This window comes from Salarias fasciatus, chromosome 16, assembly GCF_902148845.1.
Source record: "Salarias fasciatus chromosome 16, fSalaFa1.1, whole genome shotgun sequence".
In the NCBI taxonomy this organism is placed as follows: Eukaryota; Metazoa; Chordata; class Actinopteri; order Blenniiformes; family Blenniidae; genus Salarias; species Salarias fasciatus.
The window spans coordinates 24,249,979-24,275,139 of NC_043760.1; the positions used below are offsets into that span (position 1 = coordinate 24,249,979).

At 42.8% G+C, this 25,161-nt stretch overlaps 1 protein-coding gene across 1 annotated transcript in view; it reads right to left on the reverse strand.

The window, feature by feature from the left end:
- hs6st3b (heparan sulfate 6-O-sulfotransferase 3b) overlaps positions 1-25,161 on the reverse strand; it is a 65,269-nt gene that overhangs the window by 5,610 nt on the left and 34,498 nt on the right. The window lies entirely within an intron of this gene.

Here is a 25,161-nt window from a genome sequence, read left to right on the forward strand (position 1 = left end):
TCTGAAGAAACTCGAGTGTGTGAAAAAAAAAAAAAAAACATTTAATACTATCTTAAGTGTATTCAATTGTTTTATTTAAGTCTTGCATTCACATCCTTTATTCATATTTATATTCATTCCGAGTACGCTCCCTACTGAATCCACTGCGTGTCTCATTTCCCCAGTGGCACTTCAGGCTCTCAGTACAGTAAGCAGCAGCTGGAAACTGGTAGAAAAGGAGAAAATGAAGAGGATGAAATGCCCCTACCCATAGTCCTCAAATCGGGAGTCCATTAACATCACCGAGGAGATGATGGAAATGTTACTTCACAATATTTCCAGCCAAAAGTTGAAGAGTTTGTGTGATTTCACAGCGGATTTCGAATCACTCCGGCCCTGATTCAAAGTGAGCTGCTGTTCTGCAGGGGAAAGACAATAGAACATCCTCCCAAGCAACCAATCCACTCTTTAGCAGCTTTAAAATCAGAGTATCCCGGCCCTGATGAGGGATGTGTTTAGAAAGAATGCACTGCTCAGTGCTGGCTCAGCAGAATTTAAAAGGTGCAACATCTTTCCGGTTACCTCCTGAGCTGTAGCGAAGGAAAATACAGTGAAAGGTACAAAATCATGGGGCATGGATGTAGCAATCCAGTAATACAAGCCAGGAGTTCTGCTGGCCCGTCGCAAGGGAAAAGTGCTCCAGTCAAACCTTTTTCCTTTTCCACCAGTCTTTTGGTCTTTCACTTCATCACTTTTTTTTTTTGTACTTGCTATTACTAGTTGTCATACTTGATTCAAAGAGTTCCTCTACGCCTTATCACTTATATTTTAGCTTTTTCCTTTCTACACAGTGACAAAACTGACATTTGCATGTTATGTTGCATATATAGAAATATTTCATGAATTATTATTCTTCCCAATGATTGACAACATTTTAGCCTGCTTCATTGAAATTATAGTAACATGTAGCTGATTATCACTTTATTTCATTTTAATTAAAATACCCTGGAGGAACACGATTAATTGATTGATTCATTTATTTTTTTTTTCATTCATTAATTTATTAATTAAGTCAAGATGATAATCAGGCACACAATTTTTCCGCACATTGTTTGTTCCAGAGGAGACACGATGAAGCTCATTTAGTGTGATTCTGTTCTTACAACATTTACACTGTTCCAGAAAAAAATAACCACCTCTTAGTTAATAAAATCACCTCTTAATTCATGAACGCTCTACTTTTGCACCACTTTTATACAGAGTGGAGAAAATTTAACTGCTATATGCAGACAATGCGCTGTTCTACATGTTGAAAGATCTTTACTGCTCCTGCAGTTGAACAGTGTGCGAAAATCCCTCCATGTTCGGCCCTGACACTGAGAGCTACGACGCTCTCCACGCTGAGAGACTGTTTCAAGGAGCGGTCCGCCGAAGACAGAGTACAGTACCTCACATGAATGGAGTATTCCTGTAATTTTGCACCTCACTTGACTCCTGCCCTTTTCCTCACTCCGCTTCTCCTCCATGTCCTACAGACATTAGTGTTCCCTCCGGATCCATAACCTTTTCTTAAAGGTTGTCACATTAATCACGCTGCTGATTCCACTCGTCAATCTCCCCTTGTACCTTGTGTGTGTGTGTGTGTGTGTGTGTGTTTGCGTCTCGTGCATTGTCTCCCTTCGCCGCCCCGCCTAAACAGCCGCCGCTCTCCCACCCTCGCCTTTTGTTTTACCGCCTCTCTCCGGGAGGCTCCTTGTTCTGCTAAATCACATTAGTGATGAAAGTTGGAGGGAGTTGAGGGTGAAACGGTGACACACCGGGTCTGTCTAGACAAACAATTTCAGCTCGCTGTTTTTGCTTATATTTCTTGTTAAAATCGGGAAGTGGAAGACATTACAAGCAGTCGCTTCAGTCTCTGTCAGCCCTCAGTAGGAAGATTGCAGGTTTGATCCCCCGTCTCCCTCCACATCTACATAGAGGACAGTCCTTGAGCAAGGCATTGAAACCCTAACAGGTGACTTTTTTTATATGAACTTCTTTGATGCTTTTCTCTCCTTATTGATCCTTGATTCTTTTTTTTTTTTAAAATCTTTATTTTCATTGTGCGAGGATTCCATATGACCGCTCTGGGCTTCTTTCCTCTCCTGCAGTCACATTTCAGCTCCTGTAATTCAGTATTGTATTATTCTTTTGTGGAAATATAGAGGAAACAGCTCTTTGAGAGCTGGCGAGTGCTACATAGCAGAAATTCATTTTCCATTTGGCCATGGAAATTATTTCAAAACATGGTCGCTGAGCAGTAAATATAATCGCTTTGATAGAAATGCTTCACACAAATATTCCTTTTTCATACGAATACTTCACTGCTGCACTGGATGTGTATTGACAGCATTGCCTGAAATCCGAACTGCATGTTGCAAAATGTTTTTAATGTTAAAAAAAAAAAAAAACTATAAAAGATGCAAATGTGGAAGTGGTGTGTTGAGTTTGCATGTTCTTCCTGGGAATTTTGGGGGTTTTCTCTGGTTTGTGTCTATATTCTAGAAGCTGCGCTTGCGGTTTATTGGAGACTCTTAACGTGCATGTCTATATCCGTTTGCTGCTCTATTAGGCCTCTTGTAGAAAAATACCGGCTAATTTTATTAAGTCATATTGTTTGGTCAGGCGTAGTTTTAGGATAATTACTTCTCAATTTCCCCAAATGATATTAGTTATGGAATAGTAAACGGAAGCTTTTTCAATTATTGATGCTCAAACCTGAACAGTTATGATCTGAGTCTCTGGTCTAGTGTAGTGGAGAGAAAAAAAAAAAGAATCAATGATTCTTCCAAAAATCATAAAACAAGTAAATGAACCAATTCTATATTTTGAACTGCTATCACATAAAGATGGAATCCGATGTAATTTAACACAATTAGAACCTTTATATATATAAAAAATCCTTTCCAACCATTTGGCAAAGCTAAATTTGAGCCCTTGTTACTTTAAACTCCATTTAGCCTGAGAGGCTTTTTAAAACACTCAATTGAGTTGTAGTGGGCGAGAAAAAGAGTACATTGTAAGGAAAAAAAAAAAACACTTTTAATGCCTCATTGACCCTGGAGAAATAACGATTGCAAAAGAAAAAAAAGAAAATCAATTTCTTTATAAAAATCTGCAGGTGCAAAGAGGTAGCTGGATGTGTTTCCTCCATGTGTCCAGACATGAGCAGAACATCTGATCGAACGCAACAAAACTGCGGCCATAGATACAGATATAGATATAGATATAGATATAATAACCACTCAGCTCTCAGTGAGTTTGGCTGCAGCGCTTCAACAATGTTAATGTCTGTACAACTGCAATATTCCGATATGAAAACAAGCTCATTTTTGCTTTTCACTAAACAGCAGTGCAATGCAAGTTACTGAAAATGTGTCATTACTTTAAGCTGTTTCTTTTGCTAATCACCTGCAATTGTCTTTATACAATAGGATGCTTTAATAGTTTCATTATTGTCGTATTTATGTGACACATTAACTGAGCTATCAGCACTGTGTGAGTCAGTCTAATTCAGTCATGAAGTTCATTGAAAGTGCGTCAGATGCTGGTGTGCGCCAACCGTGTTTTGGACTGTTTGAGTTATTCGGTCATTAGCAAACTGTGGGTTCGGGTTACAGGAATACTATTTTAAGCAGTCCCACAGAACTTGGCTTCACACCTGTTCTTGAAGCAAGTGAATTAATGAACAAATGACAACAAGGAAAAAAAAAAAAAAATAGCAGTAACACAATCACTGAAATAAACGTCCCAAAAATACATTCCTAAGTCAATGACTAAGAAGCCACTGAAACTTCAATGAGCTCGTTTAGGGGCATCATTCACTTCATAATAGTTGCTTGAACGTGACTGCCAAGTACTGCCGTCGACAAAGAAAGAAAGAGAGAAAGAAAAAGAAAGACCGTTTAAAGTAATGGTAGTTGCCATCTTTCAGTGTATTTCTTTTATCATTTCTTTATTTATAGTGCCAAAGACAAATAATGCCACACTTAGATGCTTATCTCATTTTTAACTGGATATCATTTAAAGGGGCTGTGTAATTCTTTTTTAGCTAGTCCAAACCGTAGTATAGGCATTAACATGGTAATAGTTTATTTTTGGCGCCAAGAAAAACTCATTTTGTATGAAATAAAAGACTTTCTGGGGCTAATTCTGAAACCCGGAAGAGAAAACGCTCTGTTTCACTGAAAATCCCGCCTCTCCCCATGTGGACTTTGACTGACACCGTACTTCAACCATTTGGAGCTTCAAAACAAATACGTCAAGCGTTAGCTTCTCTAAGGGTTAGCTTTAGCTCTTTAGGGCTAGTTTCTCTACATGCAAAGACACGCGAAAACGCGCAGACTCTTGCTCTTACTTGATAATTGCTTTCAGACGATGGTTAAAGTTTATCTCCGTAATCGGAGATACAAAAAGCAGAAATGCTGATTGCCGAGGGTCTCTGGTTGGTGGTGGTGGTGGTGGGGGGGTCTGCACAAGGATAGTGCTCCGCGGAAGGATATACCGGCGCACAGCGGCTTAAGTCTATGGCTTCTACTGCTGTGCTCCGGTATATCCTTCTGCGGAGCACTGCGCATGCGCAGGTCTGTACAGGTGTGTATCAAAACGTTATTTTAACGGACTGAATAGAAAACACGTCTTTTAAAATGTTTTATAACCATTCGGATTTACTTCACGTGCTAATACACCGTCCCCTGGACCACTGTAAGGAGTCTTTTGTCCACTTATGTCAGTCCGGCTCTGATTCCTATTGACTTCCAGCAGCTCAGCTCAGCTAAGCTAACTACGATGCTAACAGCTGGGAACCAGCCACTGGACGCAGAGACACAAAAAAGGTATTCATGAGCTTGTCTAACTTTGTCAATGATAGGGAAAGGGCGTGGGTCCAAAATCTTCAGAGTATTCCTTTAAACTCCATATTTTTTCACCACAATATTATTTCAAAGGAACAGAATCAGGTCAATGACTTCAGTAAGTCCATTTGACCTGATTAAAAAGCTTTGAGATGCCTCCTGCTGAGACAAATGGGAACATGCATCGACACTCCATATGCCATATTGGTGCAAAAGAAAATACTTCACAATAAAAAAAATTTTAGTGCCTTGTTCTAATATTGAGTGAGGTTTGCCCAAGTTTCCTCCAAAATCTTCCTTCCCCTAAAGCAACGTCGGAGCATCCACACCAAACTCTCACAGGCCTGGAAGAGACAGCGCTCCCATCAGTGGCACGGATAAGAATATAAACCCTTTAATAAGAGTGAAATCAGCCAAGTTTATCCAAGAGATGGGGCCTGATATGTGTGGTGCCAAACTGGGTTAAGCGCCCAGACTGATTCAACAACAGTCATGTCATATGAATGAGTAATGAAGGTGACGGGACGTGCAGGCTAAGAGGAAGGTGAATAAAAAGGCTGTGAATTGCAATTCTCCCATTTCCTGATCATGATATACTCCGATCCTCATGCATGGCTGACTTTGTTTTTTTTTTTGTGTGTGCGCGTTTCAAACCTTTTTATTATGGAGGCTTATTTAGAACAGTTGGTGGTATTTTCAATCATTCCAACCCTGAAATCCCAGCTCTTTTTAAATCTTGGGTCAGTATCAACACCAGCATATTCACGGTTCTGTCATTTACGTTATGTTACCGTTAAAAAAAAAAAAAAGCTTAAAGTGGCATTACAATGATAATGTGAGTTTTTTTAATGTCAGAACATTACATGAGGGGCCTGAGTTTATGTTGTAGTGTTCATTAAATATGTTTGCAGTGATCCTGATGTGCAGTTTTAATGTGTAACTGTTTGAGAACGGTGGACTGCGTGCCTTGCATGGTGGTCGCCTCCTTTGCTGTGTGAATGGGTGAATGAGTGAATATGATTAACAGTGTGAAACACTTTAGGGGGCTGCTCAAGTGGTGAAAAAATGCTATGTAAGTGAAATCCATACCAAATCCATGAAGGTAAATGTATCGTGTGTGTCAGATGTGATCCTCACTGTGAAACCTTTATCAGACCAGTAATATCAAGTTTAATTATACATATTTATTTTTAGATTTTTTCCAAATGTTTTATGCATGGCAATAACATGAAATTTTCATATTCTTACCTTTAAGGCCTACTTTAAATTATTATTTGTATTATTTTTTTGTGATAATCTCTATCTGCTGCTCATGTGGAGTGTGACATCTGGACGGGACATGAACAGCATCATCTGTCAGTGAACACCGGATCAAAACTCCTATTTTTACCACAGTGTTGTGATTGGAAATGGGTCAGAAATCAGCGGACAGTTGGCGGGAGCTCAGACGCCATCCAGCTCTCGAAATCGTTCGTATGACCTCATCTGCCTCCCGCCTATGCCGCCATCTGTTCGCATGTGAAAGGCGCTTCCACACGCCGCATGTCACGTATGACAGCCGCGCCGCCTCCGCGATGCCTTCATTACTCATCAAGTGGCCACTAAGTTAAGATGAAAGATTTCGCCGGCGAAGATCATCACGCAGAATGTTCCCACCTGGCGGCGCGCCATTAGATGAGTGGATAAGTCTAATCTCAGTGCCGATGTAGCTGTCAGGGAGTAAAGAGTCCAGGGCGGAGCGGGGAGGTGATTTGGGAATATTTGCTCTTAGAAAATATACACCCAGTGTTAAATAACTGATAACCTGCGCTGTAGCTGTCACAAATCCGCCCGTGTCTGTTTCCGACTCTGCTCGCGCCAAAGGAATCGTCGTCTGCACGTTACAGATGTCTAGACTCTCCTGATCAAAGGGATCCGGCCGTGCAGACATTTCCACAGTCTGACGTCGACACTGAAGCAAATTTTCTTTAATTTTGGTGATCCGCGGCGGTTATTTTTTGCTTGTGCACTCGCATTATGTTCACTAGGTTTAAAACACCGTGCGGCGGAGGGAGCAAAGCTCGGTCTCATCCCTCGGTCGTCACCATGAATCCTAATTCCGCAGCCTGTGGCCGACAATGCGCCGAGGAACATTCAGGCGTCTGCTTGACATTCATAGTCTGCGAGGCTTTCATTTGCACAAAAATCACTGCGTATGAAGGCAATTTAGCTCTCTCATTAAAAAGACATAAACGCCTCGGAACTTAATGGCATCTCGCATTAAAAGAGCGAGGCTTTTGGAGTTTTGAGATTACATTTTAAGATTGTCACGCCCATAAAAAGGGCCGGTATCAAGTCCATGTTGACTTTCACCACACTTTGGAAGGAAATGGTCAATAATGTGAAATCAGAGTCTTCCTAATATTTGTTTTTTAAGCCTTTTAAATATAGTGTAGTCGTCAGTTACATCTCCATTTCTGCTTTACTTAATAGTGTCAGCATATTTATTTTTAGACCAATTCGAGGTGTTTCCCTCTAGAATCAACGCGTTTTAATAAAAGAATCAGTCTGAATAATGAGGCGAAGCTGTTACTGACTGTTTAACCACAAACAGCTCGCACTACAAAACATATTTCCGAGACATGCTGGGCTTTGATTTGGTAGAACTTTCCTTCTAATTATTCTCAGTTTGCTCTTCCACAGCTGCTGCTTAACCTTCCCAAGACGCTGAAAGTTTAAGTTTGAGTAATGACTTCCTTCACGCTCACGGCCTTTAATTCCAGCCGTGAAGAAAAACTTTTGATATTAGCGATGCAAACCGACGAGGGCTCTCCTTTATCCGTCCACTTTATGAACTGTGATATTACACGCTCCCCCGACGATAAAGAAAGTCACAGCGTGCGGTAATAAACGGGCGGTGCACCTTCGGCTTTGGATGCTGCAGTTGTGTTGTAGTTGTTGTTCGTACAGCTGTTTTATGGCTGCTGAGCAGGATTATACGGCCGGGTCCTGCCTTTAACGTCCCTCTGGTGAGCAGATGTCCTTGGTCTGTGAGAGTTAAGGCGTTATTCTGCATGCAAGGTCTCCATAGTGCATCTCTCTCTCTCTCTCTCTCTCTCTCTCTCTCTCTCTCTCTCTCACACAAGACGAGAACGAGACTGGAGACATGCATTATTTGTAACCGATACCGCTCCTTAATGGTGTCTGCGCTCCCCCCGGCAGTCCATAATGGACCGTTTTTGAGGTTTTCTGCATCTTGTTGGGCTTTTTGACGGTGACGGAATGGGGACAGGGGGTGTCACCTGGGAAGAAGCGGGGGGAACGATGGGACCTTTCATTTTACTTGTCAGGAAGCCGGCGTCGCTCGCGCTCGACGTGGCGCGCATGCAGTGAGTGCTTGTACAAGAAGTGGCAGATACAACAAGGGGAATAATTGCTCTTCAAAAGAAAAATATCCCCCCCTCTTGCTTTCACAGCACACAAAAAAAAAAACAGGAGAAAAGCAAAATGTCACATTTCTAAAGGAAGTTTAATGACTCATGCAAACAATCCTGATGTAAATATCCATTTAACATTAAAGTATGCTTATAGACCTTTGGAAATACCACTGCATTTATGATAGAGGTTGCATAAGGCTTTTTTGGCGATAGGTTTAACTAATTTAACAATGAAGTCTGAAGGCACCTTGTTAGAGAAAAGTGAGTTTACTCTGCAGTTTGCTTCAAAGAGCAGCTTAAAGGCGATAGCTCGGGGCTACCAGGACCTTCACATAGTTTGAAATTCTGCTAAAAAAAAAAGGACTCCAAACTGGTGAATAAGTTAAATATCTCAAGCAGAAAGGAACAAATTTGAAATTTATAGTCTATAGCTGGAAGCAGTTTGCCTTAAAATGTGCCATCAGCTTGAATTAGTGCTCCGCACCGCCGATCGACCAGTAAACAGAGCTGGTTTTCAAAAAAAGAAAGCAGAGGAGGATAGCAAATAACATCTTGGTGATCGGATAATCACTGATGCTTTGTGGTAGGGGCAGTTTCTCTTCCTCTCCTGCATTGATTCAGATATGTGTTTTTACGCTGTCCGTCACCGGCGTATGAAGCGCGATAAATCAGTAGCCTAGCAAGCTCTGGGCTTCACTGAAATCACAATAGAAGTTCACAGAACAATCTTCCCGAGCTCAGAAAGCGGAAACGGCTTCATCAATGGCTCCAATAGGTGAGCGGAGCTGTGAACACAAAGACCGCAGAGTCAACACTCAGGTACTTTTAACAGAACGTAATTTCAATGAAAGGAGAAATCAGCGCATGTGGATGAATACGAAGCAGCCTGCAAGCCAGGTCATCACCGCCTTTTCTGCTTTATGTACTTTTTTTTGTGATCTTGCCTGCAAAACCCCCCACAGCCCGGCACAAAGCTGCCTGATTCACAAACATAAAATGCAACCACTCCACAATGAGGAGCAGCTTGTAGGAGCAGCAGGAAGAAGAAGGAGCGACTCAAATCACAGGCTTTCAGTGATGAACGGCGTCCACAGAAAGCAGCGACGGATCGTACGACTCAGATCTGAATCTCAGAGTTACGGCTTCTGCAAAAAAACGTCTGACCTCCCCCACTCGTCAGGAAGATGAGGAGAAAATAGACGTGACAGTTAACCAGTTACAATATCTACCATCTGCTTCAAGCGGGATAGGTTTTTTTTTTTTTTTTTTTAAATGAACTCTATCAAAAAAACAAAAAAAACCTCAGAGAAGACATGAAAGGCGGAGGCTGGACAAAAATCCTGACGTCCCTTTACATCGCCGAGTGATTCCCTGCTGTCCTCTCTGTTCTTCTTTAATTTGCGACCAATTAGACACTGCGATATGACAGCAGCGCTTCAATTACCATGATAGTGGAAATGCTCCTGTCTAATTATGCTCTCCTTTTAATCTTTCCCTTTCAGAGATCTCTCCGAGAGACAGCGGAGGAGGAGGAGGAGGAGACAAGGCGTGCACTCACATGATTTCTGAATTAATAATACGGCCAGAGGAGAGAGACACAAGTACACAGGCTGGCGGTGGAAACCACAGCTTGTGTCACATCACATAACACAGACTGCAAGACACTGAGAGGTTCACATCCCGCCGCCGCCGCCGCCAGCCCGACACGAGTGCCTTCACCTCCACACGCACAGCTTCGGCATTTCATCCTCTTGCTCCCTCGCTACCGGCTCGACGATGACCGGAGTGCACTCACGTCAGTGGGAGCTTTGATCAACACCCTGGAAGTTTCATTTAATTCTTAAGAAGCATGAGTACAACAGCAGCACAGGAAAGCAATGCATTTATCCAAGTTCGCCTCTTTGTCTTTCTCTCTCCATCCACATTAGAATCGTCTGCTGAAGAATAAGCGGGCCTCCGCTGCATATTGCTTTACGATGAAATAATATATGCTGACTAGCGCGGCCCTTTTATAATGCACGGCAACAATACCGCCACATTACTGGTGTTGTTTTCTCAGACAAGTCTGCCTCAGACACGACTGGAACTTGTTTGTCGAGATCTAAACTTGCGTTCTATCATTAATCCGATTTGTCAATAACTGTCAACACAGGTGGTGTTTGTTTGGTAGTCAGACTGAATATTCTCCACTAGATATGTTCCTATACTTCTCACTTTATAAATGAAGAAAAAAGTTGACAGGATTATGGATTTAGCAGTCATGGGAAAAATATTTAATCATATTCAACCCAAAGTTAGTGATAATTATGATAGCATTGCTTCATTTTCTTTAACGCAGCTCAAAACGTACCCAATATGCACTGTGTTGAATTTCACACAGACATGAAATGGAGTGTGAGAAACTGACGTATGTTGTGAACGTGTATGAGAGTGTGTAATTTTAAATCCATCCTGTGATTTTGAGAGACTGAATGTTCCAGAATATATTGGTACTGACGTCAATCAACAATGTTTTGTTTTAAAATATCAGCATATTGGGTATTGGCAATATCCAAAATCATGCATCTGTAATGTACATGCAAATATATGCTGTTTTTGGTTAAATATTCTGGTGAATAATACAGTGATTTCCCCAAAAATGATTTTCTCTATTTGTTGCCAGATTTTTTTTTTGCAATATGGTGCAACTAAAAGCACAAAAAGTCTTCAATCAAGACCAGAAATGTTCTTTGCGACGGTGATTCTCTCCAGTACTGCTGTTTCTCAAGACACATGATGCCTGATTATGGCCTGAAAATCCACCGACCAGCGCGTCTGATCACACCGTTACATCATGGAGTCTGACAGTCTCTGCTGGTTGCCTGGCAACCTCAGCGTGATGACAAGACTCCAGGAAGTCAAAGTGTCAGCCAAGAAACGCTCAGATCAGATGCATCACTCTTCATCTGATTTGTATTAATGTCTGGGTGTCTGTAGCCGCTACACGAATCAATTCACTTTACATTCTGTATAATATACAGTAATTTACATTTGAGAGCATGTTCCTATAGGAGAGACGGACACGTTTCCATACTTTTAGAAGCACTGCTGCTGTTTTTAGATCCTGTTCTCACTCAGATGCATTGAATGTTTTTTTTTTTTTTTAAAGCAGAGCCCCTGCATTGATTTGATAACTGTATAATTAGGATTTTATCCAGACAGACGGGGCGGTCTGCAACTCTGACGTTTGTGTGAACCGCATCAGCCTGTGACCTCTGCGAGAGCGAGGCCGCGGCGCGACGAGGTAATCATTCCATGTTACTCTCAGAAATGCCATTGCACTCAGGTCAATGAAACGTGCTCTCGCAACGAGCACTTTCATGCAGCACGTCCAAATTATAAAGCAGCTGCAACCAATTACACATAAAAGTTTTCATTTTCTTTAATGCACATTTTCTAATGGACTCACTCCACTGCCAGTTTAGCTGACGACCATATCGAGCAGACCGATAGAAAATTGATGCGGAAACGTCTTCCAGCACTAGAGGCCCAATACTGGCTTTTGGCTCTACTTTTACTTTACTCTTCCATGTTCTGCAGCAAATAGGTATTTTGCAGTTCCCACAGGACTTTCACAAAAAAAAAAAAATTAAAAAAAAAAAAATAAAATAAAAAAAGCTTTATGGTATCTGTAAAGGCAAGATGAAGTATCTCCTGGAAACATCCAGCCAGGTGGAGCTTGAAGTCTTACAGTGTAATGAAGTGAGTACCTATTAAATATTAGCGTGGCTGAGAGAGAGAGAGAGAGAGAGAGTGAGAGTCGTGTAGATGAGGCCGATTATCTAACTTCCTGAAGCTCATTTTAGTCTCCGCTTGGCACAGAGGATCAGGCCGGCAGCATTGGAAAGTTTTTAACCATGGCTCTAATCCCTGCCCTGCTGAGAGTCAGCAGAATTGGAAAAGAGAGAGAGAGAGAGAGAGAGAGGGAGAGAGAGAGAGAGAGAGAGAGAGAGAGGGAGAGAGAGAGAGAGAGAGAGAGAGAGAGAGAGAGAGTTAATGCAAGACTGGGAAAAGGGTTGGGCAAGAGAGGAAAGGCTGTTAATGGGGAGAAACGCAAAAGGAGGAAGTAGTGAAAAAGCAGTGAAGGCAATGTAATGAGAAGGTAAACAAACCAACCTCTGCTGTTGAACCAGCTGAACCAAACTGGCTTTGTGTCAGGTGCCACATAAATCCCAACCGTTATCACAACTGGAGTGGATCAACATAAAAAATGCCCCCCTCCCCACCCTAATAAATAAAGGAGTACATTTTAAAAAAGTTTAGATTTCATCGATCGAAGGTATTCTTAAAAAGTCATTTTTCAAGCACGACATTTCTTTGCATAGGAACTACAAAGTATGCGTCAGTTCTACTACCCAGCATGCATTACTGCAGTTTCGCCGGTCGTCCTGAAGCATCTTTGAACTGAGAAAGAAATTGCTGTGGACACTTTTGTGGGCAGTGGAAAACACGTCGCGAACAAGTTGATGAAAACGGCTGTCTGCAATAACTGTGAAAACACAGACACACACACACACACACACACACACACACACACACACACACACACACACACACACACACGTACGCACAATCAACATGTTCCCACTGCCAGCTGTCCGGCTAAACAATGAGTCCAGTCGCTGGTAATGCTTAGTTATTTCATTGATCCTCCGTTTACATGGTGGTTGTAATAAACGAGGACGAATAAGAGAAGACAGAAAACTGAAGTGAAAACATTCAGGCTTTTAGGGCTTTCTTAGGACTATGTGAATAAAAAATGAAAAAGAAAATGCTGTTTTCCACGAGTAGCTTTTTTTTTTTTAAAAAAATCACGCCCTCTTAACTTACTTATTAAAGAATCTAAAATTTATTGTCTCAACTTGTATTCTTGCTGAAATACACTGTGTTTCTTGTTTTCTTAATTCCTTAATTAAAGCACTGAGGTGTTATAGATTAATCGCTGGCGGGGCTGACTGCTGGCCGCCGCCTGGGACGGACATCTGGACACAGCAACGAAAAACAGAGGCTGAAAGTGGAGCAACACACCAGCGTCCGGCTGCTTTCTTTAGCGCACATCGATACGGCTACTTATACGTCTAATGAGCGGCGCGCGTGAGGACTTAGTCAGGCTATTACAAACTTCTACCGCCGCGCACTCACCGTCCGTATCTCTGCAATTCCGACATGGACTCCTGGGGTTTTTTTGCTTTATGGCTCATATCTCAGTTTGCTTTCATTACTGATATGATAACTGCGGAGTAAATTATTCATAAAGTGATCGCCGCTCTCATGTTTAAGGAACCGTAGCTTTGATCAGAGCGCTCCGGTTCCCGCTAGCCGCTCCTGTACGAGCCGGCCCACGAGCGGCGATCAAAGCCCGCCGATGTACACGCATTTGCTCGATGGAGTAGGTAAAGCATGTAATAAAGTTCTCCAGATGCAAAGGAGATGATTAAATGTCTGCTTTCATTTATTCTGAATAGCTGCTTTATGGCGGACTGTTCTCAACCCTGGAGATGGAACCTCTAGCTACACACTTTAAAAATGCTTCAGTGACGAATACGTCAGATATGAGTCAAAGAATTCAGCAGCGGTCACGACTGCTCACTGCGAGACTCTTGAAATGACTCAAAGTCTGGCGTAATTTTGTTAATACAGTCATTTAAACGGGGAAATGAAATTACAGAAGTACAAAGGCCTTGTCGAGGCTCGTGGCCCATCTGCCCTCCGAGTCGTTCCCGGCGCTCCACGAGCAGGATGTGCAAGCTGAGACGCTCACGCCGCGACCCGCAGACAGAGGAGTCATCCTCCGCCCCATAAGACGAGGGAGGTTAGCCAAACAACGCACAGATTTTTGGATCTGAAATAGAAAAAAAATCAATTATTTACAGAGGTGGCAGACTTTAAAAAGAGTGGAGGAGATTACAGTCGTGTGCATGTCTGAGCATACAGAGAGGAAACAGGCTGACTTTGTTGGCAAGATAAAGTATTTTTCATCTTTGCTTCATCGTTGTAAGAGTGGGATTAGTTCAATATAAAAGAGCAACATGTGTAAAGCAGTTTTCAATAGTGAAGACCTTCTCTTTTCACTTGTAAGTAAAGACTTGCCATATTTTAAAACTTCAAGCATTTTAAAGCATCAAGAAGTGAAATCCTCTCACAAAATCAGATCAATGAAATAAAAGGGACCGAAAATGTAATATCTTTTTCCTGAGTTGATATTTCAAACTAAATTTGAATTCCTCACTTGGGCGTTATCATTCTCTGCTTGAAATTATGGAACTCAATAAATAAAAAAGAGCATGAAATATTCAGAGAGGTCTCTGCAGAAAAGCCGTTTTAATGCACTCCGTCCTCCAACTATAAGTTGAATTACCACCGGCAATATTCACAGGGAAATCCGACACTTAATTTGTGAATGGGAAGACTAATCTGTGATGATTTGTTAATTTCCGAGCGATGCCGGTGAGGACAGGAAACACTCGATCCTGTCTGGAAGACGGCGAGTCTGTCAGCGGCGCGGCGGTTCTCCCCACATTAGGCAATTATTCACACCGCCTTTGATAGGCTGTGTCAGGCCGACGGCCGGGCGGACTCAAAGCCCCCGCTCTGCTCCACTGACTGTATCAAGCAGGAAGCGGCCGGGCTCAGCCGACCGTCGCCGCTCCGCCCGGGCTCACGGCCCGCCGCGCTGTCAGTCCTCCAGGTGGAATAATACTCCACTTACTCAGCTCTCATACTTCAAAAACGCTTTTCACCTGGGACACAGAAACACAAGTATGTGTCTGTTGCGTTAAAATCTGCTTTCAGAGTGTGAGAATCCTGATTAGGGATGAATGAATACGTGTGTGGGTTCAACAGACAATTCTGAGAATCGGAGTCCATTATAAGAGGCTGTTTATTTGAATTTTTATACATTTCATGATTGAGTTTGAGGTGAGAACTCCTCTCGCAGGTACGCTATTGAGCAGCTTCTAAAATACTGAGTTTCATGATGTGTGAGGGGAAACCCCGGCTCAAGGAGACAGAATAAGTAATGGCTTCAAAAAAAAAAAAAAAAAAAAAAGAGAAAACAATACCACCGGTGTGGCATTCTGCTGACGAAAACACACCGTAATTATTGCTGAAGTGTGTTTTTAGCACCTTTTCACACAGAGTCACAACATGAGATGGAGACGATTGTCTGTAGAGGGCTGACAGACGTGTGCCTGAAAATCCAGCTTCGATGTTTTGATTGCTAACTCGCTTGACACGGCAGTGTCAGTTCATTTCAGCTACAAGATGTGAAACGTTCAATATCAAAGTAAACGGTGTAGGCGGACGCAAGCCTATATCGAGACTCTCAGCATGCTCCATACTGTCATGTGTAAATTAGATGTAATGACATTTCACATGCATCGCCCCGATTCTGTTCCCAGCTCGGATATTGATGCGACTCAGTAATCTGCTGCTGTATTAACTGTGTTTCTAATAAACCTTTCAGTGTGCACATCCTCGAGTCATATCATTATCACATGGGTTTGTGGTTTAAAGGTGCTACCTTGTTTTTGCTCATGAGCACACACACAGACACTTCCAGAAAGTGTGACCATGGAAAGCGAGTTTTGCGTTACAGCCCGAAGTTGATAGATAGCATCTGCTTCGTTGCCGTCGCCCAAGAGCAAAGAACAAGCCTGTACCTGTGAGGGGTGGTGATGAAAAGTGTGTGTTGTGTAATGAAGTTCGTGTTCTGGGGTGTAAAGTTGGAAAAAAACTTCACTTTTTGTGTTTTAATTTTTAAGAAGAGCTCAAAATAATACTAAAAAAGGTAAGGTATAAACCCCAAACCATATGTTGGCGACCATTAATGAATCAAAACATGATATGGTGTGAACATTTGCTGATTTAAGTATATTTTTTTAAGATGTCCGTCCATCCTAAGATATCCCAATACATTAATATGAAAAAAGACAAATCCTACCAAATCTGGTGAACGTCTGGCTTCCCTGTTATCGCCAACTTGAGGATGACATTTGTTTTTGTGATTGGAACCCGAAATGAGATTTCTGCTCGCCCCGGTGTCGCCATCCCTGTCATCGGCAGGATGAAGTGTAATTGCTTTGCTCTGTGTATGTCTGATAGTATAGCTTCATCAACACACACACACACAAAAAAACTAAAAGTTGTGCAAACGATGACACACCCGTGTGCCAAACCAAGGTGATGCACATGGAAAAACGCGCACAGGCCTCACATCAGCATTGTCCTTGTAAGCATTAGTATGCTGACGCAGGCTTTTAGCTCAAAGCCCCTCTGTGCCTTTGTGCGGGCTCGCCGAGATGCCGCCATGGCTGCAGGAGTCTCGCTCTGGATGCGAGGCAGCCATAAGTGCATTTTAATGCGTTTGTGTCTGTGTAAATTTGCTCACAGTGTGAAACCAAACTCCCAAAAGTTTCAGAAGGGAGCAGCGGAGTCTTGGCTGTAATTAAAGCATTTCGCATAAAGTAGCCCGTTTTGTGTTTCGGTGTGTTTGGAGCACATGGGGAGGGGCTGCCCGAGCACAATGAACAAAGATTCAACACACCAGCGCTGAGCGTTAAGCACTTTATTTTTGCAGTGATTTCAAAGTGCACCTCTTAAAGTCTTGGCAATTAGGGGGCATTTTTACATATTTGATAAGTTTCGCCCCCTGCAGTGCTGCTGGCTGCATTTGAGTTGAGTGTATCGTTAGAAATGAAAGGAACAGTTATGGACACCTACAACTGCTCCTAGATAAACAACAGCTTCACTTCCCTTCCATCAGAGCGCCGTGACTTTATACCACTGACGCATGCTGTAGCATTTTGAAGGTTTAACTCTTTCCTGCCCGTTGGTTTCAGGATATTATCAATGATTCAAATGCTGAAACATTAACCATAAGAGGGGGAGAAGCTTTAGTTTCATTGAACAGGAACTATGATCACGTTTAGTTTATGCAATTCCTTCGAGCAGCAACAGTATAAAGTATGCATGAACAAATATGTGTAATATTTAAAAAAAATAATGAAATCAAGTACGAAATGTGGAACGCAAGAAATGCAGATACTGCAGCAGTATGAATTATTGCACAGGCGGACAGAAGGAAAGCGTAGTTTCAAGCAGAAGTGTGTTTGTGTGTGTTTGTGTTGAGTCTGCGGGCTGCATGGTAATGCAGTGTTTAGCACTCCGGTCTCACAGTGAGAGCACAGGTTCGAGTCCAGTGGGGGGGTTTCTGGTGTGTGTGTGTGTGTGTGTGTGTGTGTGTGTGTGTGTGTGTGTGTGTGTGTGTGTGTGTGTGTGTGTGTGTGTGTGTGGTGGACGCCCTGCCTTCTTCGCCCAGCTGGGATTGGACTGAACACCTCATGACCTTGAATTAGATAAGACGATGCCAAAATGAACGAATGGATGTGCAAACTATTTCGGTTTATGGTTTTTATAAGAAAAACATAGAAGTTAATGTCTGATTTTATCAAGTGCACTATACTTTGTGTGTGTGTTTATGTGTGTGTTTCTTTTCTTTTACAGCCTGGCTGTAAAAATTGATGCCAGGAGGAGTTATAGTTTTGCAACCCTCTTAGTGAAGCTCTGATCTTTTTCAAATATTTTTAACCACAAAGACTTTTTTATGCTGGATGAATATTTTCATGATGAGATTAACCGTTTCACCGACGCCTTATTTTGTAAATGGAATTTTATTGATTGAAGTGAGGCACGGCTTAAATGGCTTCTCTATCTCTTTCGCACTCCCACAGCTTTTTTTTCCAAGACGCTGCAATTGTAAAATGAAGCCTCTGAGATCAATAAGTGCCTAAGTCAATTTTTACTCATTATCATCAAGATCCCGGGTGTTATTAGGAGTCAATGCCAGGAAAATGTTCTCATCAACAAACACCCGGGCAGCACTTTGTAGCTGTGTTCGGCTAAACATCATAATTAACACACGAGATCTCTTGAATTATAAGGGCTCGTGGTCAAATGAAAGGAAATGAGAGGAATTACTCCCAGCCTGGCGCACTGATGTCGCCAAACGGCGTTCCAGAAGCTCCGCTCACACGTTTGCAGCTTTATCGCACCATCAATGAGCAAAATACGACGTTTCTATTCCAGTAGATCGGAAAATAATAACAAATGGAAAGGAATTATTTACAGTCTCGGCTTCGGTAGAGTGTGATTAAAAGAGAAACCTCAGCTGTAAAACTGTAACTGAAGAGTCGTCCTCCACCAGGCTGAGAGGGACGACGGCCCTGAACGCCGAGTGCACGGCGCCTTTAGAAAACACAGACAAAGCAGGAGGGAAGTCGCAGGGAAAAATGATGTGCGGTACTTAGGAGAAAAGTAAGAGCCCAACATGAGGAGGTATAATAAATAAAGAAGCAAGCAGCACAAAAAGGAAATAAACAAGCCGGCGAGCTGCTTAAATGGCTCAAACTGCGGCGGAAATGTTTCCAGGTGGCATAAAGATGTAAACACGGCGGCGAGTTGTTTCCTTGGTGAAGTTTTAAGTTACTGACTCTGATAAACGAACAAAATCATCTCGACTGAAAGCTTTTTTCTGTTTAAAGCCTCTAATTGTACAATTTGGATATTATTACAGATGCCTGTGCAGACTGGGAAGAGTCTCAGTTCATGCGTTTCATTTCTAAATGCTCCACACACATCACACCGGCAAAATGTTCTCCTTATTGTTTCTGTTTGGTCTATTTGCATGTGTTTTCAGAAGCTGCTGAGCACTCAGCTCTCGGGAATCGCCGAGATTTAATCCACAGTATGTGAACGTCGACAGTTTGGATGCAGATGAGATAACATCTGTACGTGAGGCACGAGGCTGTTTACACGCGCAACCCGACCGTTTCTATGTTGTATATAGGATGAGAAAACAATCTGCTACAAAGCTGAAGGGTTTTCACTCATTATTCATAATAATAAGTGAAAAAAAGGATCCCAGTGGGACATTCCTGAACTGAGGCGTCCAATACTGACACATAAACAACACTCGCTTAAGCACTACGTGGTGAATTAACACCTCTGATTGTTATCAAAAGCACCTCATGTTTCAACTCACAAAATATGTCAGTCTGTCAGAAACAATTCACAATCAAAAAAATTAAAAACGATTGTTTTTGCTTCAGATTTGACGGATGGTGATATGAGGGACAAAACCCGGAGCCACCTAGAATAAACAGAAAATTAAACAACAAAAGACTCAGGAAAACCTTGTCTTTACCAGTGGTGCTGAAAAAGTGTTCGTTTGGTTTGGTTAAGAATATAAATTCTTGCAGGATCCAACACCAGCCGACAACAATGAGACAGATTTATCATAAGATCCTGCATAAACCGAGGTAGTTTGCACGCTCAAAAACAAGCTTTCAGTTTGTGTGCATAAGAGTGACAAATGAGGGTTTTAGGCCTTGTTGATACCAGAATGATCTGCAGGAAACAGAATAATCGAACGACGTCCGGAGCCCCAACCAGCCCCAAATCAGATACGATACTCTGTAGTTTAATGTGTTATGGATGAAGTTATCACACAAATCAGAGGGTTATACAGAACAACATCTGCATTTGGCCTTAAATAAAGTAAAGTAAAAAAAATCCTGTGTGTCAGATGATCGATCTCTAAGTTTGAGGTACAACACAGCATACCTTATGATAAAGTCTGCCAATAAAAGTCGTGGCCTGCAAGCTGATGCCTCTAAATGACTGTCCAGCGTCACCGCAGTGACAACTGCTCCTCCGCTGAAGGCTAAGTCCAGTTTGGATCACTTTTAAATTTATTAAGGACAGATCCTATTGTAAATACTTCAAGTGAACGTTGTACGTTAATACGTTAATACGTTCTGTTTTACTTTACATCTAAAACACATCTGTGTGATGTGTTTAATCCAGGCAGCTGCTGAAGTGGCTTTAATCATCGACGAGGTGAAGCCTGGAGACAGATAATCTATATTACGACTCCGTCACAACACTGCCTCCAATCCAAGGAGTTCACGAGCTCCAGAGATGTTGCTTTGGAGGAAAGCACACGTATAAATTGGGTTTGTACAGATAGAAAGAAGGTCTATCATTTACAAGCGCGCCGGCTGCAGTGAAAACAAACAGTCGACATGTGACCAATCACCTGCACAGAGCGAGACGCCAGGGCAGGTGACCGACCACAATTCCAAGATTATGCGAGACATAACTCAGGGAAACCTAGATCCGGCTCTCTTACCGTCACATTTGTATTTTACTGGTGTGTATCATTAAAAAAAATAAAATCTCTCTGCCTTTATGTGGCCTGGAGCAGCCCTGATTAAAAGTTCTCTCAGGTTTAGTTTACCAGTCTGGAAGGTGACATGCAAATCTGCATATTCATGCGCCCTGAGTATTATATTGTGTTTTTTATATTATTACAGCTTCCTGCAAAAAAAGTAACTCCTCTGAAACTAGATGACGAATGTTCTGCGCAGTAAAGTTTTTCTTACTTGAGAGGTAGAAGTGAGGCTTGGATAATGACAGACTAATGAGGGATTAAGAGTCCTCAGAGGTGTCGTTCGGGCTTCCTGTTTTGAGCAGCGCCTGGTTTTTAGTTACTTAGGTATGCCTTAGAATAATAAATAAAGTCAATGCATGTATTTTCTTGAGGTGATCTAATAGTTCAGCCTCTTCATTGCACCCCGAGTTATTCAGAAACTGCATCTTAAAGATTTAAAGACGATCAGGTGGTCACTGATTTATTCTCCAGTACAACAAAACAGCTGAAAAAGTTATAAAACACTGCAAAGAAAGCCTGCATCGGCTTTATCCCTTCAATGCTGGGCGGACTCTTGTGTCACAACAACGGCATCAAAGTAAAGCCAAAGTTATGACCTCCTGGTCCTGTTGTTTCTCCGGTGTCAGGCCTGTCAGCTCGGGTCAGGGTGCAGCGGAACAGCAGGACGGCTGCTGCAGGACCGGAAGCCCCATCAAACCGGGCCCTGTTCCGATCGCGCCGTGTGTTGGGGAGTTCAAACACTCGCCAAAACAAAGCGCGGAGCGCCGGCTGCGGCCCGGCGCAGACATGTCGAGTTGTTTTTCATGATTAAATTACAGCAGCGCGGTGGCTCGGCTGCGATCCTAAGCTTCATTTCACAGAAGGAATAAGGAAACGGTCCGAGCTATTTCTTCTCCCTGTGTTTTAATACACAGATGAAATAGAATACAATAATGAGGTGCGTCTCGCAATGACTTTGTAACTCTGGGAACTTTCATGCGTGTCGCCCAAATAGATTACAGCGGCCAAAAGAGGGAGACGGCAAACGCAGTGCGAGATTTTCCATTACATGTCGGTATCAGAGCTAATGAGTCCAACGAGCCTTCGCGGGCCTGTGTTATTGATGGTGAAATGTTACTCTGCATGCGATCATTTAGCAGGAGATGCGAGTTATCTGTCGCTGCACATTTCCTTGGGTTGGAATTCCGAAGGTTGAGGCCAGACTCATACAAATAACTACTCTTTCAATTATTCAGGCTCATCGCGGTGAAATGAAGATTGTCCTGTCTTTATTGCACTGCGGGGAGACTGATGATCTGAGGAGAATGGCAGGGCGCATATTTAATGCCCGAATATAGCTTTCTCACACAATTTTTCTCACCTTAAATTAGGTTGAAGGCAGCTCTGTCTTCTGCAGACTGGTCAAAAGAACCGCTCCGCAGAAGCATTTGGATTTTCACTCTCTCTGTCAGTCTGTGTCTGTCCAGGGCTCTGTGCCACCAAGCCGGGTTTTCTCTTATCAAGGTAACTACTTGTACTTTCACGCTGAGGAATTTATATTCCAACACAGAACTCACTCACATGAGGAGCTGAACCTCAAAAGACCTCAACGGAAATTATCCACTAAAGAAAGGCTATCTGTATCGTAATGAAGTGAAATTTCGTGATTGGTCAGATGCTGCAAACTCGGCCCTTCTTATGATTGATCCCCATTGAAAAACTCTGTGTTGAACTACCGGCTGCTTATAAAGGACGGTGCATGTCTGGTGACGGATATACCAGGCATGTTAGTCGCACTTCGTAGTGCAGGCGCCAGGTGTGTTGTTGTTATTTTCCTGTTCCCAGATCCCTCTTATCACTTCTGATGTTTTCGGTTGCTCATTTAATAGTTCGTGACACTTCTGTTTTTTTTGGATTCCTCAGCATTGAATAAATTTGGCTCCTTTTACCAGCGTCAACACCTCGAGCCTCAATCTCGCACCCTGGCGACAATGTCCCGGCTGAGTAGTTAAAAGAAAGTGAGGACAACAAAACAGCTTGAGCACGAGGGACTTTCCCAGGATCTGTTTCTTCGCCGAACATCATCCCATCGTTTCACTCATCATGTGGACTTCAGCAGCTGTGAGAGAATCTATTGCGGCTAACCGTCGCCATCACTGCCGCCTTAATCCTCAAACTCAGCGAGGGGCACTAATCCAGCTGTGAACGTCTGTTTGGAGAACGCCATTTAGATGCCATGGATGCTTGAAACTTAGTTGAAAGGCAACGAGGTGCATGCTGGGAATAGCTGAACTTTTGCACTAACATTCTGTGGGCTTTCAGATGTACATTTTACCACTTAAATCTAAATAAATGTAGAAATATTGATGAAATTTGAAGTGATTGAAAGTCAAGCTGCAGAAATTTGGCTGAAGACGGTTTTTGTCTGTTTTGTGTATGGATGGATGGATGGAATCAGTTCCTTCTGATCCTGAATCGGATGAAGCCGTATCGGAGATGAATGGATGTTCTTCCTTCCAAAGCGCCGCACTGAGAACATGTGATGTTCCAGGGTCAGGAAGCAGCGAGCCTTATCATGTCGTCCGTGGGTGATGAGTACATAAGGCTCTGCATCAAACGACTCAACGGCCATGAACTGAAGATAAATACACGTAGGTGTTTCTTTAGCATCGGTAAATGTAACCCAGACACGGCACTCTATTTCTAAGCTTTTCTTGCAAATGTAGTGTTTTTTTTTTTTTTTTCAAAAAAAGAAAAAAGGTGACTTCTTAAACCTCAAGCAGATGAATCGTGAAAAGTGCACAAGACTGTCCCAGCTGAAACTGCATCACTACAACATGATGAAATCTCACATTTTCCAAGATGAATCTGTAACAGAACTGACAGAAATCCCTGCTCCTCTGCGGATTTTACACAGAACGCCACAGTAGTATTCCTCCACTCTGTAATTTCAGAGCAGTGCAGGTGACCAGCATGGTGCTCATTTCCAGTTGTTTCCAAAACTGTGGTTCGGGACATAAAATGGACCCCGAACTGATTATCTTTGGGTCACCAAATCTTTAGAGTTAATTTTCTGACCTTTAACTGCTTAGGGGATGTCAGGAAGGCCATATGTGAGAAATCCATGGATCACATGATTTACTGAAGCGACCTCAGAAGGGAGCGGCTGAAATGCATTTTCTCTTGTCTGAGTCTCGGGAGCGGGTTACCCGGCTTCGGACCCCGGTTTGCAGCAGAAAGTGTAAAAACGAGCTCAGTCGATGGCGCAATGAATCACAGCAGCAGCCCCAGCAAGAGGGATCAGCTGAATAGACACTTCTCTAATACACTTTCTGAGAGAAGGATTTTTGCTACATAAAATATGGTACTACGACCAAAAAAAAAAAAAAAAGAAAAAAAATGCACGAGACATAAAATTCAGTGCATTGTGAGCAAAGCTATTTTTACCCGAACAGGGTGCCGATTCCACGAATATTTCTGAGCATTAAAATGCTGACACTTCCACTTTGAGTCATGCACAAGTTGACTCTACGGAACAGGAGGTGAGGAATTAATGAGATTGGAATAAAAGCTTTGACTTATTACCGTCTCTCCTCACCTCAGCCTGCCCTGCCATCGAGCATCTGGGCTCCTCAGCCAATTACAATACTGCTACTGTGCGGCGCTGCAGTCTCGGGGAGGATGTGAGGTCCCTGCCCGCCGCGGCTCGGTGGCAGGATGACAAGGCTTTCCTGTGTAGCCGAACATCCAGCTAATCCATCACCTCGCGCCTCATCTTCTCCTCAGACTGCGTGGAGCTCAAAGAGATGAATGCTCGGTCCCATTACAGCGGCTCGAAATGAGACAAATTCAGACGGATGTGCGCGGCGGGCCTGCGCACGGTATCTTTATTGGAGAGGCCGGTTGCCACTGAATTCATGACAATGCGTGAGTTTCCTCACGGTAATCTCGCACAATCTGAGCTCAACATTTCCCGGATGCAAAAGCAATTTCGCCGTGAGGTTTAAATAGGCATATAAGCCGAGCCAGACCCGAGGAGGGAGGATGAGATGACCTGCCGTGACATATCGCTCACTTCCTGATACAAATCACAGAACGAAGCTCCGTCTCACAACAACGTCCCCGAGGCAGCATTGGGGGTGCCTGTAAAGGCGGAGAGAGGGGGCCGCATGCACGGCGAGCGCCGCGTCCTTGAGTCAGGCAGGGTTCCCGCTCTCCGTATCTAATTATCACGTTGAAACCACGCTGCTCTGTTTGACACCTCTCTCTGCAAAGTGCCGAGATACCAACAGGAGCACTGACATGGAGAGAAGGTAAAAACACCGCGGTCATCACAAAACCCTGGAAAAGTCTCGTCAGTATGTCGTGACTTATTCTTTCCTTTTTCTAAGAAGAAAATTCAGAGTCAGCATGTGTCTTTCAAATCACAACTATACAGACTGAACTCTAATTATCTGAGTAAATGTGGCTTTAGTGAGTAACTTTATGCATAAAGCTATTTATTAAATAATCTGTGTGAACTGTTGTCATGCGATTAGGGTTACGAATAAGTTCTGACACTTGTGGACTGACAGAATGTTTTTGTAACTCATCTGTTTCTAAATCTGTGAACCGATTTCTGATG